The 13911-nt window shown below is 47.0% G+C and overlaps 1 pseudogene; it reads left to right on the forward strand.

The window, feature by feature from the left end:
- Positions 1 to 3026: 3026 nt before the first annotated feature.
- On the forward strand, positions 3027 to 4243 carry LOC138984917 (coiled-coil domain-containing protein 181 pseudogene; annotated as a pseudogene).
- The last annotated feature ends 9668 nt before the right edge of the window (positions 4244 to 13911 follow it).

Below are 13911 nucleotides of genomic sequence, written 5' to 3' on the forward strand. Positions count from 1 at the left end.
CATGGAAAGAAAAGTGAGGGACAGCTCAGCTGCATCAGTTTGTTTTGAAATCTCACTGTAAATAAATGTCATCAAGCGTCTAACCCCATCTTTCCTGCTCAGATGAGAGAAAGGTACTACTCAGTAGGTTAGAGGAGGAAACTTCTTTTATTTTTTGTCTGTGAAGTCTGCTGCTGCTGCTAAGTTGCGTCAGTCGTGTCCGATTCTGTGCGACCCCATAGTCTGCAGCCCACCAGGCTCCCCCGTCCCTGGGATACTCCAGGCAAGAACACTGGAGTGGGTTGCCATTTCCTTCTCCAATGCATGAAACTGAAAAGTGAAAGTGAAGTCGCTCAGTCGTGTCTGACTCTTCGCGACCCCATGGACTGCAGCACACCAGGCTCCTCTGTCCATGGGATTTTCCAGGCAAGAGTGCTGGAGTGGGGTGCCATTGCCTTCTCCGTCTGTGAAGTCTATATGATATGAAATATTCATTAATAACCAAGTAACTCCATTCATCCAAGTGTAGGGAGGGACCTGCATGAGTAGAGGAGAACAGATTCTATAATGTTGACAAATAAGTGGTTTTCCCTGGAGAAAGTATATCTCAGAAATTACATCTTCTGAACCACTATGGAACAGAAATCTCTTCGAGTGGGAGAATTTAATTCAAACTGAAACTTTAAAATAAGAACTACTTACAAAAAAAATGATTGAGACAGTTATTATCTATAGTTAAGGATCAGCTTAATATAGGTGGGGAGAGGGGGGAATTTCAATAACTGAAAAGGACTGAGGAAAAGGGCAAATAGGAGGCCCCATCCCGAGGAGTTCCTCTGTGTCCACAGGAGTTGCCCCTGTCAGTGGAAACTGATACAGTGAAACTGATTCTAACAGGAAACTAGAGCCCTTTAAATGCAGGTAAGTGGAGGGTTCTCAACCCTGGCTGCTTTTGAGAATCACTTGGGGAGCATTTAAAAAATATCAGTGCTGACCCAATCTCTGGAGATGCTGGTTTAGCTGGTCTGAGGCCACACCTCCTCAGCCACAGTGTTAACAGACTTCCCTGTGGGTTCTATCTTTGAGGACAAGCGAGCTGAGCGCTGAAACCTGAGCTGCCTGCAGGGAAGGGCGGCAGAAGCTCTGGCTGGAACAGCAGCTGTGACCTCAGAGTCCCCTGAGCTCCCTGACTCCAGGATTCCAGGCTGAATTCCATCCTCACTCTGCCGCTCCTTCAAACAGGCACCCTCCCCATCACTCCATTTGCAACATTTGGGGCACAAGCCACAGGGCGCTGGCTGATCTCGAAGCGCTGTGTGAAGGAGAGAGTGAATCCAGGTGCCTCGTGGGGGAGGCTGAGGCTCTGCCCAGGGGGATGGAGAACGGGTTTGCTTGAGCTACCCCGGGGCATGCTGCCCCTCATCCCTTAGGTAAGAACGCTCACAGCAAAGGAAGAGAACCCCAGGAACTGCCTGTGTTCTGAGACTCGGCTCCTGGAACTGGAAGGTTCCTGTTGTCTTTGAGGAAACCACAAATATTCTCGTGTCCTGAGCAGCTCTTAGTAGCTGTCATTTCAGAGAAAAAATGGCCCCTGTCCCCTCTCTTGGCGAGTCTTCCAGCCCCATTTATTTCTCTGTCTCTGACCCCTCCGCTCTCGCTTTTCACTCTTTCTCCGCCTTGCTCTACCACAGGACACCTGCCGCCTGGTGACTTCAGCTTGGTGCCCTCTCTTTACGCCTCTCCCTTTCTGGCATAGCTGCCAACTGGGCCCCTCCCTGGGTGACCAGAGGAAGGTTCAAGATCATTTCTCCAGTTCTGCTTTTAACAGAAAATGCCTCATATAAGCAAAGCTCTTTGCACCAGGCTGCCTCATGCTTTCCGTGTCTTCCGTGTCTGCCTGTAGCCCAAGGACCAGTCATAGCCCAGTCTACTGTGACCCAGGCTGCAGGGTCAACAGTATAGAATATGGGCAAGGATTGCTTTCAGCCTTTTTTTCGCCCTAAAAGAGGATTGTTTCTTAGACCTAGGAAAGGCAGAAACAAGCCTATAATAGCTAAATTAGAGACAAAGTATGCAACGTACCTGATAATGAAACTTGAGTGTGTACATGCATACTAAGCTGCTTCAGTTCTGCCCGACTCTTTGTGATCCCATGGACTGTAGCCCGCCAGGCTCCTCTGTCCATGGGATTCTCCAGACAAGGACACTGGAGTGGGTTGCCATCCTCTCCTCCTGGAGACCTTCTTGACCCAGAGATCGAACCCGAGCCTCTTACATCATCTCCTGCATTGGCAGGCGGGTTCTTTACCACCAGGGCTACCTGGGAAGCCCCAGTGAAGCTGGTATCGCTTCAGTTCAGAGGCTTACGCATAGTAAGTGATAAGTTTGCAAACACTGCCTTTATGATGTGCTGAGAATCTCAGTGAGGGGAGGGGGGAGAAAGAAAGTAGTTTCTTTCTCCAAAGTTCTCATGGACAAAAACACGGGGCTCCTCTGCTGTAACTACTGTATAATCTCCATTGATACACAGAAATGCAAGTGAACAGATGGGTTTATTGTCCTAATAAACCGTCGAACATGCCAATGAAAAGCCCGGGGCGTACACTGAATGGCTTGTTCCTCCGTGATTGGAGTTCTGTCCTGAAGTGAGCCTAATCGCTGTGCATTACACAATCGTAATCAGCCAGTGCTCGTCACCTGGCGGTCCCCAGCCAGGGAACACAGCACCAAACGACAGTGAGCTCACCGATGGAGAACTTCTCACAAAACCTCAACTTTTTTAAACAGTGGAGATGTCACAGGAGGAAAAGTACTCCTAACAAGAGCCTCATTCAAAACCTCTGAATTGAAGCAACACAAGCTTCATTATCAGGTATACTGGGTACTTTGTCTCTAACTTAGCTATTACAGGCTTATTTCCCCCTTTTATAGGTCTAAGAAACAATCCCTCATAATCTCCTTCTAGGGGGGAAAAAAAAAAGACCAAAAGCGATCTTTGTGACTCCAGCCGCTCGTCTTACACAGCATTATTCTTTAACAAACAGAAAATGAATGAAAATAAAGATACTGATTCAAAAGACAGTGGAGAATATGAAGATGACTTTGAAAAGGACCTGGAGTGGTTGATTAATGAAAAGAAAAAAAGCGGTGCCAGCATAATGGAGATGGCTTGTGGGAATGAAGAGAATATTAACCAAGACTTAAAAGAGAATGAAACAGAAATAGAACACACCAAGCACCTTTCTGATCCTGATAAATCTTTGAAGGATGAGGTTTCACTGAGAAGAAATGACTTTATTTCTGTACCAAGTATTCAACCTTTGGACCCCATATCAGATTCAGATAGTGAAAACTCTTTGCAAGAATCCAAACTAGAAAGCCATCAAGACCTGGAGGAGGAAGAGGATGAGGAATTAAGGAGATATATTATGGAGAAAATTATACAAGCCAACAGACTTCTACAAAATCAAGAACCAGTGAATGATAAAAGGGAACGCAAACTTAAATTCAAGGACAAATTAGTTGATTTAGAAGTTCCTCCTCTGGAAGACAGTGATACTTACAAAAATTATTTTGAAAATGAAAGTAATGTGTCTGGAAAACTGTCACAGTTATGTATTTCCAATGAATTTAGACAAGAAAATGTGATCCTGTCACTTACTGATGGAAATTGTGAAGAAAACAAGGATAGGAAAATCCTAATGGAGAGAGATGGAAAGTTTGAACTTGTGAATTTACAAGACATTAAGAGTCAGGGGGTTTTGCCTCCCATTAATAATGCTAATAGTACAGAAGGTGAACCTCAGCAGTTGTCACCCAGATCTCCCAATTCGTCTGTCAGTGGAGTCAAGAAAGAAGAGCCAGTAGCCAAAGTACATGCTCTTGCTCCCTCATCAACAGAAGAGCCACTGACTTACATCCCTCAGCCACCACCCAACCCCAAGACTTACCCAAGCTCTGCTGTCAACTCAGATCGAAGTAAGGGGAACGGAAAATCTAACCAGAGGACCCAGTCTGCAGATGTGTCTCCAGCGACCTCAACATTCTGTCTCTCTCCTCGACAGAAAGAACTGAAAAAACGACAAGAACAAAAGAGAGAAAAGCTGAAGAAAGAGGTGAGAGCACAAGTGGGCCTTATATTGAAAGTAGAATATGTTTCTATGTTTTATAAATTCAGTAAGAATTGACATGGTTCTTCAAATGTTTGGATACATGCACTTGCTTGTTTTTTCCTGTTGTTAAATTAAATGGTTAAGTGTTAACAATCTGTATTTACGGAACAAGCACCCTGATTACCCTGGTCCTTTCTTGTGAAGATCACAAAAGCATAGTAATAAATGACTTGTGTTAGAGCTAGAGGAGATCTCAACGATGGTTTCATCTGATCCTTTCCTTTTAAAGGTGAGGCTCAGAGAAGTTAAGTGACTCCTGAAAATAATCTCGATATGCTGTGCTGTGCTTCATTGCTCAGTTGTGTTTGACTCTTTGTGACCCCCTGGGCTGTAGGCTGCCAGGCTCCTCTGTCCATGGGGATTCTCCAGGCAAGAATACTGGTGTGGGTTGCCATGCCCTCCTGAGCTATCAGGAAAGCCCAATTTTGACATGAGATAGGAGAAAATCAGATGTCAGATGGACAAAATGAAGGCACAAATTTGTTGGGGTTTAGAAGGCAACAAAGGAATTAGATTATAATTCTCTGGTGTGTGTGTATGTGTGTGTGTATATTTCATGCATCTTCCAGGACTACTGGATGGAAGAAATTTTCACATATTGAGGTATGGGGAATCCTGGCTTATACATGATTTGTCTTGAACGTTGTGCACTGCCTGGGAAGCCTCTTATGCTGACTAGGACAGCCTGCTATTTGAACAGCCCCTCTGCTTTCACCATTGGGAAAAAAAAACCCCAGTACTTACCAGATTGTTTAGAATGCCTCCTTGAAGATAGGATAAATGCTCCCCACCTTCCCATGACACTCATGCTGGTTCTCCTTTGAAGATGAGGGCCCCTTCCCAGACACCAAGGCCGTACTGAATTACTGTGTACATGTTAATCTGTCTCTTTTGAAACCTTGAAGGAATGTACCCCTGTCATATTTGATATTTCATGTTCTTTGTTCTGACAAGATAAAAGACTGTGGTTCAGGCATCCAGAATGGAGCTGGGTGGCCATTGTGGATATGGTTTCAGATGTGTTCCTGTATCACCGAGAACCTGAATTTTCTGAACTGCGTCAAACTCAAGTATATCACCAGACCTCTTCAAAATACCATCTGCCAGCTTCAACCTGATGGTCTCAAGGTCTCCCCTTGTAGTTATTTAACCATTTCAGATACCAGCCAATCCTTGCTTAAGAAGCACCATTATTTTTGCTAGCTTCAATCCTAATCCTGACAAACAACTCTGTGATTTGCATTTTTTTGCCTATATATATGCCTCCCTATTTTGTAATGCCGTGGAACACAATCCAGATGCTTCTTGAATTTGTGTCTCTGGGCAATAGTCCTCAGTGTGGCTGGAATAAAACTCTTTTCTGTTCCTCTTATAGATTGTTATCAACACTACATTTTCTTGATTTCAGGGATTTTTCGTTTTAATTTAAGAATAGAGCCTAATAACCTAACTGAAATGTCTCCAAGATGCCCTACAGAATCCAAAATTATTATTTTGAGGGGTTGCTCCTAAAGAGAATAAAAGTGTTTTATTTAAAAAAAAAAAAAAAAAAAAAAAAAAAAAGACCAAAAGCAATTCTTGCCTGTGTTTGATACTGGCTGACCCTGCAAGCTGTGTCACAGTAGGTGGGGCTGTGACTGGTCCTCGGCCAACAGTGAAGAAGGAAACGCTGGGCTCTTAGGCTGAGCATGCGATGGATTTGGGGGTTCCTTCTCCTGATTGCCCACTGCTTCCTACCATGTCTCCCTCAGTCCTGTGAGGCTGAGTCCTCGGGATTTTCTGTAACATCACCTACTCAGCAAGAGACTGCTGAGGCCCTGCCCATGCCCGGCGCGCTACGAGATGCCAGGCGCACCTTACTGTGATGACAAGGATGGCTGTTACCCACTGAGACCTCATGAGGCAGGATTCTAGGCACGCTACCTGTGTTCTTTTCCCCATTTTACAGATGAGGAGATGAAGGACAGTAAGGCACCTCCCAACCCGTGAAGAGTCTCTAGTCTAGAGTGGAGGCGGTCAGAGTTTACATGTGGTGATGACAGCCCAGACGAAGGGTCACTCACCTCAACTTTGCTTTGGAAGAAAGGGTCACAAGACGGGGCCAGTTGTTGAGGCGTCCCCCGCCCCAAGACATTTCAATCTGGGCACATCGGTGCAAACTCCTGGAAGGTGCACGTGACTGGTTGGTGAAGTTTGGCATCTGGCCCAGCCTGCCCGGGAGGCTCCTCACAACAGCGCCTGGCTCCGTGATAGCTCTCCTGATGGGGGTTGAGCCCGGCTGGCCTGGCTTCACAGACTGGCAAGACCCGAGAGGGAGGGAGCAGAGGAGAGAGAGAGCCTGCCTGGGTCAGGAGCAGAGTAAGGGAGCAGGGGACCTGCCCAGGCCAGGCCCCCTTGCCCTCTGCCCTCTGGAGAGGAATGGGAGAGGGTTACACAGCCCCTGCCTGGGATCCACGGTAGAGACTCCCTTTCGTGGAAACAAGAGGCTTCCCAGGGTAAATGTGAATCAGAGACCTGGGAGGACTCCAGGCGGGTGTGAAGGAGAGGAGGAAGGCTCAGGTTGGGGAACCCGTCCTCCCCATTGGCCAAGCTGACATGCTCTGCTTCTGTGTTTAGTCACAGTGAGTCACCCCAGGTCATTACCAGCCTCACTTCCTCAAACACAGAGGACTAAGGCACTGCTTGCTGAACTGCAGGAGGACAGACAGCATCCCAAGTCCGCTCCACACATGGAGGTCTGAGCAGGATACACAGAGCCCACCAGGGTTCACCCGTAGAAACAGCCTTTTGTGGGGTCCTAGCTGCAGCACGTGAGATCATCCCTGTGACACGCGGGATCTTTCTTTGTGGGGCGAGGGCTCAGCAGTTGCTGGTGGGCGGGCTTGGTTGCCCCGCAGCACGTGGGATCTTAGTTCCCCGACCGGGGATGGAATCTGCGACCCCTGTGTTGGGAGGCAGACTCTTAACCACCAGACCACCAGGGAAATCCCCAGAAACCTTTCCAAAGCCCCATCTGACTTTTATCCGCTTCACACTCTCTGAGAAAGGATTTTCAGGAGGGGCGGGTCACACTTCACAAGTGTCTGTATCATTTTACTGGGAGAAGTGCACAGCAGGGTCGGAATGGTGGAGACAGCAAGTCATCTTGGAGCAGGTCTTCTGGAAGAATCATTTGCACGACCCCTTATTTTATGCAGATCAATGCAAACAGGCATCACTTGTTTACAGAGGAAGGGTGTCACACGCTTTGGTGGGTGGATCTTAAAGCTTGTGGGGAAGAGGTTCACAAATTTGCATAAAATCTCTGGAGTCTCTGAAAGGGCAGATGCAGTAGAGTGTCTAACCCCTTCCTCTTCGAAGTCACCCAGCATATAAAACATCTCAGGGAGGATGAGCTGTCTCACTGAGGTCAGATGACAGGAAAACTTCAGGCTAGAGGGACCTCGGGGAGATTACCTTGGATGAAAGGGGAGTGGGGGAAGTTGGGGCAGACAGGTTTGTGCTGGTCACCTGGGCTCCCAGCGCAGCTTGAATTCTATCAAAAAAGAGGCTACTTTGGGCGAAGTGGAGGTTGCACACACGCATGTATGCGGTTGTGTGCACATCTGTGTGTGAGCAGAGGTCTGAGTCACAAAGCCGATCTCGTTGGGAGTCCAGCTGCCTTTAGCAGGAAATAACCAATACCTAATAATTAGGAGTTATCCTCTAACCTCCTGGGGTTGAAGCTGAATTTTGACTCTAGCCAAGATAAAGCTAATCTGGCTCTTTGACTTGAGACAATCTCTGGGGTTTGGGATTTATTATGGGGGAGGTACCCTACAGAGAGAAGAAAAACCATTCAAGTGATAGGCGAGTCGGAGGCTAATTTGAACAATAATTTTATCCCAAGCTGGCGAAGCAGAATATTCTGGCATCTTGAAGGAGATAGTAAGTCAGAAACGGGTTATGGTCCCCACCCCTTGTTTGTACTCCTGTGAGATACAGTCTGGGAGACGTGGGTCCTGAGGATGATTTTCTGAAGTGCCTTGTCTACCCTTGGGGAACCATAAACCATCCTGTCTTCATCTTTTAATCCAGGGCATCACCACTAAATGTTTGTAATACCTTACTGCATCTTCATTCACGCAGCCCTCAATCAAATCAGATCTGGGAGCTTCTCCCCCAGGCCAAATGGAAATCAGCCAAGGATCAGATCCAGCCTTCAAAACCTTCCTCTTTTTTTTTTCCCCCTCTTCACTGTCACTTCCTTAACTGCTATTAGCATTTTACCCAAACCTGATGATGTGTTTTGAGTGGGGAGAGAGTTTCCATTAACTCTCTGTCTCACCATCACTAAATTTAGCCTTCAATGTAAAGTCTCAAGTTCTTTGCCCTAAAAATAGCTTGGGGCTGAAATGGGAGCAGAAGTGAGGATCAGTGTCAGCTGTGTGTCCTCAGAAACCCATGGATGTTAAAGGTCAATAAACCCCCCTGGTCCTGCCCCCGCTTGGTCTTCACCTCCACCCTCTGGGGGTTCAGACACATTACTGCTCTTCCCAATCAGAACTCACCCACATCAGTGAACACCAGAGAGCATGGTCTGGAGGGCTGGGGGGCAGGCGCTACTCACTCTCTCAAACGTTTTGGAAAACTGACCAATTTTCCTTTGGAATTTTGACCTTGTAGTTATTTTTGGTGGGGGAGAAGAAAACAAATACTTATGATAGGCTTCTTGTCAATAAACTCTATACATAAAGTGCTTTATCAACTACTTTTAGTAAAAATGCTAAACAACAATGGTTGATATTAAATATATCCTTTCGAGGGCTTCCCTGGTGGCTCAGTGGTAAAGAATTCACCTGCCAAAGCAGGAGACATGGGTTCGGGAAGATCCGAATGCCGTGGAGCAACTAAGCCTGTGCAGCATGACTATTGAGCCTGCGCTCTAAAGCCCAGGAGCCACAACTGCTGAAGTCCCTGTGCCCTAGGGCCCATGCTCTGCAACAAGAGAAGCCACCGCCATGAGAAGCCTGTGCACCAAAACTAGAGAGTAGCCCTCTGTGGCCGCAGCTAGAGAAAAGCCCACTCAGCACTGGAGACCCAGCACAGCCAAAAATAAATAAATAAACAAGATTATAACATACTTACATATATATATGTATGTATGTATCAGTTCAGTTCAGTCGCTCAGTCGTGTCCGACAGTTTGTGACCCCATGAACTGCAGCACACCAGGCCTCCCTGTCCATCACCAACTCCCAGAGTTTACCCAAACTCATGTCCATCGAGTTGGTGATGCCATCCAACCATCTCATCCTCTGTCATCCCCTTCTCCTCCTGCCTTCAATCTTTCCCAGAATCAGGGTCTTTTCCAGTGAGTCAGTTCTTTGCATCAGGTGGCCAAAGTATATATGTGTGTGTGTGTGTGTGTGTGTGTGTGTCTCTCTCTCTCTCTCTCTCTATATATATATATATATATAAATAAATCCTGTTGAAAACTTAAGTTCCAGCTATTAAAATAGCATATCAAAGTGTTTTTTATTCATTTTTCACAAAACTGAAATATCCATCATTCTTAAACTACACACACAATTTAAAGACACAGAGAAATGAGTGGGTTGCAGTAGAGTTCCCTGCACTGGCATTCAGTAGGTTTTTATATCGCGGTCTTATGGAGTCAAGGGGGCAAGTCTGGATTTTAAACTTACTGCCCACGGATACTTCAGTTCTATGTCTTCTGTTTTGCTGAGCAGTAAAATTAACTGGTTCATTTTTAGATGGTACATTAGAGGCACAATTCTAGGTCGTGACTTTAGCCTGGTGTTCATCTGACAGACAGATGACTCTGCAGAACTCTCCTATTAGCAGCCAATTTGTGAAGAGTCGACGACAAATAATCTACGCTATCTACGGTTCTCTTGACCTAAGTCGCTGTAATGCCAGATGGCGAGCCCACAGCACCCTTGCTGTCTTGGCCCGGAGGCTGGCGGTCTGGAAGCTACCAAGCTTCTTCATGGCAGTACTGTTCTGGGGTTCTGAGCTAGGATGATGTGTACAGATGAGCTGATACTGCTAGGTGCATAGATGTCAGCTTCCAAAAACAGCTCTTCATGCTTATTTTCCAAATCTACAATGTTTGCCAGTGCAAAAACATTGAGGCACACAAAGACCTTGAAACTTTGATGACACACACAGACACAAGCACACACACACACACGCACAGTCCAGTCCAGCTTAAATCTCCACTTCCAGTCCTCCCCTCCTGGCACAGGCCTGGCCCAGGCTCTCTGGACCCTCAGAGGAGAGGAAGATGGACAAGTGGATGAGGACTGGGCTGGGCTTTCACTTTTGCTCCTCTGCCCTCTTCTGCTTTTAGGTTCTCCTGGGGGGTGGGGCAGGGAGCTGGCGGACAAACTAAGGGAAAAGGGAAGGATGCTCTATTTAACAGGGCGCAGGCAGGATCTTCTGCAGAGGCCCGGAGGCCCCCTGCCCACCCCCTGTCTCCAGCAGTGCTCTGACCTGGGCAGTCTGACTCCCCTCTTTCCCCCTTAGCCTCCAGCTCCCCGGCAGACCGCCCTCTGATGGGACCACCTCAGAGGAACACCCCACATCTCTCACGGCCCCTCGGGAGACTGTAAGGTACCCCTTGAGTCAGTTAAGCCCTTGTTTATCTGTACTCCACAGAGGCAGGGGGTTTGAGCCAGTTAGTTAATCAGTCAGACTAAATAAAGATGCGAGGCAGACATGATAAAAGCCACTGTGCCTCATTAAGGGCTTAACCAAATTACATGCATGAGAAATGAATGTTTGCTTGATGATGGAACTCCCCAGGCCAGGTCGCTCAGAATAAATGCCACCAACAAAAAATCACAGAGTCTAAACGATGCGTTATAGACAATACCCCGGCTGAAAAAACCATGCTCCTGAGGTTTATGTCAGTGTTTAGAAACCCAAGATGCATCTTGCCCCAACTGCAAAGTTACAAACGGTCATTTAGTCTCGAGGATGCTTCTACAGGTTGCTGGTTTAACCCTTAAGGTGGCTGAATGACAATCGGAGCCCGAGTTCTGGGTGGGGAGTGGGGAACCATGATACGCGTATTGAGGAGGGTCAATCCTAATGGCCCCCCTCCACCTCAGGGCTCCTCTTCCCCAGGACTCTGAACCTTCGTTTGCCCCAAGCCCTTGCACTTGACCTAGGTCAGCCTGACTTAGCTAGTGCACCCAAATCACCAACCTCCTTCTCCACCTCTTTACTCAAACCCTCACTGAGATGAACAGGAAAGCAAGCAGAATTAATTCTTCAAACTAACATTGGGTTTTCTAGCGGCCCTTTCCTTTCTAAGAGTGCTTAAGTCTTTGGAAAAGAGTGTCTGGGATTTTTGCACTGTGTCTGGGATTTCACCTGGCCATGAGAGTCTGCAGGATCAAGCAGGGTACAAGATAATAAGATTATTCTCAAAGGTTGTCTCAGACTGTAATTATTCCTCTTTCTCAACTGCCTTTTAGCCTCTTGGGGCAAAATAAGCCATTTCTGGCAGCACAGCAGCACACTACTGCCCAGCCCACACCCTGCCCTCCAACCACCTGCCTGATTATTCTAAGAAAAGACCCCTCATTTCACTACAGGTATTATTCTTCTGGCGAGTCAATGTTGACTTTTGTAATAGATACATGTTGCTTTCGGCCGTCTAACACCCTTTTACTTTCCTGGGGCAAAACCAGTCATTTGGAAGAATCACCTTTCTCCCACTGGGCGTATTCAAATGGGATATATTTAAATAGTGGTCATCTCTTCTCTGGCCAGTGGCCAAGTAAACTAACCCATGCCAGGATTGTTGGTGTCATTCTTCTTAGTGGTGAAAAGACTGAAAATGGTTGGGCTGGTTCATCCTTTCTCGTGGGGATGTTCAAACAAGACCATGTAGGTCTTCTGGAGGTGCCTGGGCCTATCTGTTCGGAATCAACCCTGTATCCTGTATCCCTTTTGTTCAAGTTGGCCAGAGTTGATTTCAGACACTTGACACAAAGAACCCTGACTGACACAGCTCTCTTTCCCCTTGCATGCTCTATCTGTATCATGAACCTGAGTGGGTATGCATGCTTAGTCACGTCCAACTCTGTGTGACCCCATGGATTGCAGCCCACCAGCCTCCTCTGTCCATAGGGATTCTCCAGGCAAGAATACTGGAGGGGGTTGCCTTGCCATCCTCCAGGGGATCTTCCCAACCCAGGGATCAAACCCAGGTCTTCCTCATTGCAGGCGGATTCTTTACCAGCTGAGCCACCAGGGAAGCTCCCCTAATACCCCACCCATGGCCAAACCTAGGAAGTCTCTGGATCCTTTTGATGTTTTTGTTATTTGATTTCTAAATGTCTGCTGAAAGACTAGTGAAACCTGTCTGCCTCCTCCCTGTAAACATTTGGTGAGCAGGGTCTTCCACTGTCTCCCAGGCATTTCAGAAACCAGTCTCCCCAGCAGGCCCTGCTTCCCAGGATTACTTAGCAGATTTTATTGCGTTTGTCTGCAAAGCTTTGGTTATATTTGTGCACTCAAAAGAATATGTTATTTCTTGAATTCCTACTAATATAATAAAGTGAATTGAAAAAGTTTAGGGCAAGTTGGGTGCCGCTTTGCATTCATATCCCAGTGAAGCCAAAGACAAAAAGAGTGGACATGCCATGAGTCCTAATAAGTGTGGGACTTCCCTGGTGGTCTGGTGGCTAAGACTCCATGCTCCCAATGCAGGGGGCCCAGGTTCAATCCCTGGTCAGGGAACTAGATCCTGCATGCAGCAATGAAGATTCCCTCGTGCCTCATCTAAGACCCAGCACAGCCAAAAAATCCAAACAAGTGCAAGTTTCATTTGTCCATAAATTTACTTGCCAGTAAACTGCCATTTATTCACTATATCCACTTTAAAAACTATGCTACCTATGCTTTTTGAAACTACTGCCAACTGTCTACAATTCCTCGGTGAGCTTAAGGTGTTCCCTTAGAGTGTCTTCTCGTAGTTACAGGCTGGAAACGCTAGGATGCAAAACCAGCTCAAACTAGAGTGTAGGGTGGAGTCAAGAGTCGAATTCAACAGCTTGACTTTAGGGCCACACTGTCTCTCCAGGAAGGAAGGGACTGGGTGTTCTCACACTGAACTTTGCTTACTTAATGTAAGAGGCTGCCAATCTAACCCAAATTCTCCACTCCTCAGAGAAAGTTAACTGTAGTGTGGACCAGAATATTTCTAAATTTCCAAAATGAGGAATAACTGTTTTGGGGAGTTGAGTGGGCTATGTTCTAGGTGGGCTCCAAAGATGGCCCCCAATCCACCTCGCATCTGAGTTTCCATGCCCTTCTGCAGTTTCTTCCCCTTGAATCTGGGCTGGTCTTAAGACTTGCTTCTTTTAGCTTGCAAACTTGGTGCCTGTGTAAATTCTGAGGCTGCTTCATAAAGGGGCTTGTAGCTTCTACCTGGGTCTGACCCCCCGTGATAGTCATGCTGGAAGAAAGGCCAAGTCAGTCACAAAGACAGACCATATGGAGACAGACAGACAGCTGGCCAGCCTCTAGCTCTTCCTTGCATCCCAACTGAATAGAAGAGGACAGACTACTGTTGAGATTTTGCTTTGTGCCAGACCCTGTGCTGGGCTTTCCTGGTGGCTCAGTGGTAAAGAACCTGTCTGCCAATGCAGGAGACGTGGGTTTGATCCCTGGGTTGGGAAGATCCCATGGAGAAGGAAATGGCAACCCACTCCAGTGTTCTTGTCTGGGAAATCCTATGGACA

The sequence above is a fragment of the Bos mutus genome, chromosome 23 (genome assembly GCF_027580195.1).
Source record: "Bos mutus isolate GX-2022 chromosome 23, NWIPB_WYAK_1.1, whole genome shotgun sequence".
In the NCBI taxonomy this organism is placed as follows: Eukaryota; Metazoa; Chordata; class Mammalia; order Artiodactyla; family Bovidae; genus Bos; species Bos mutus.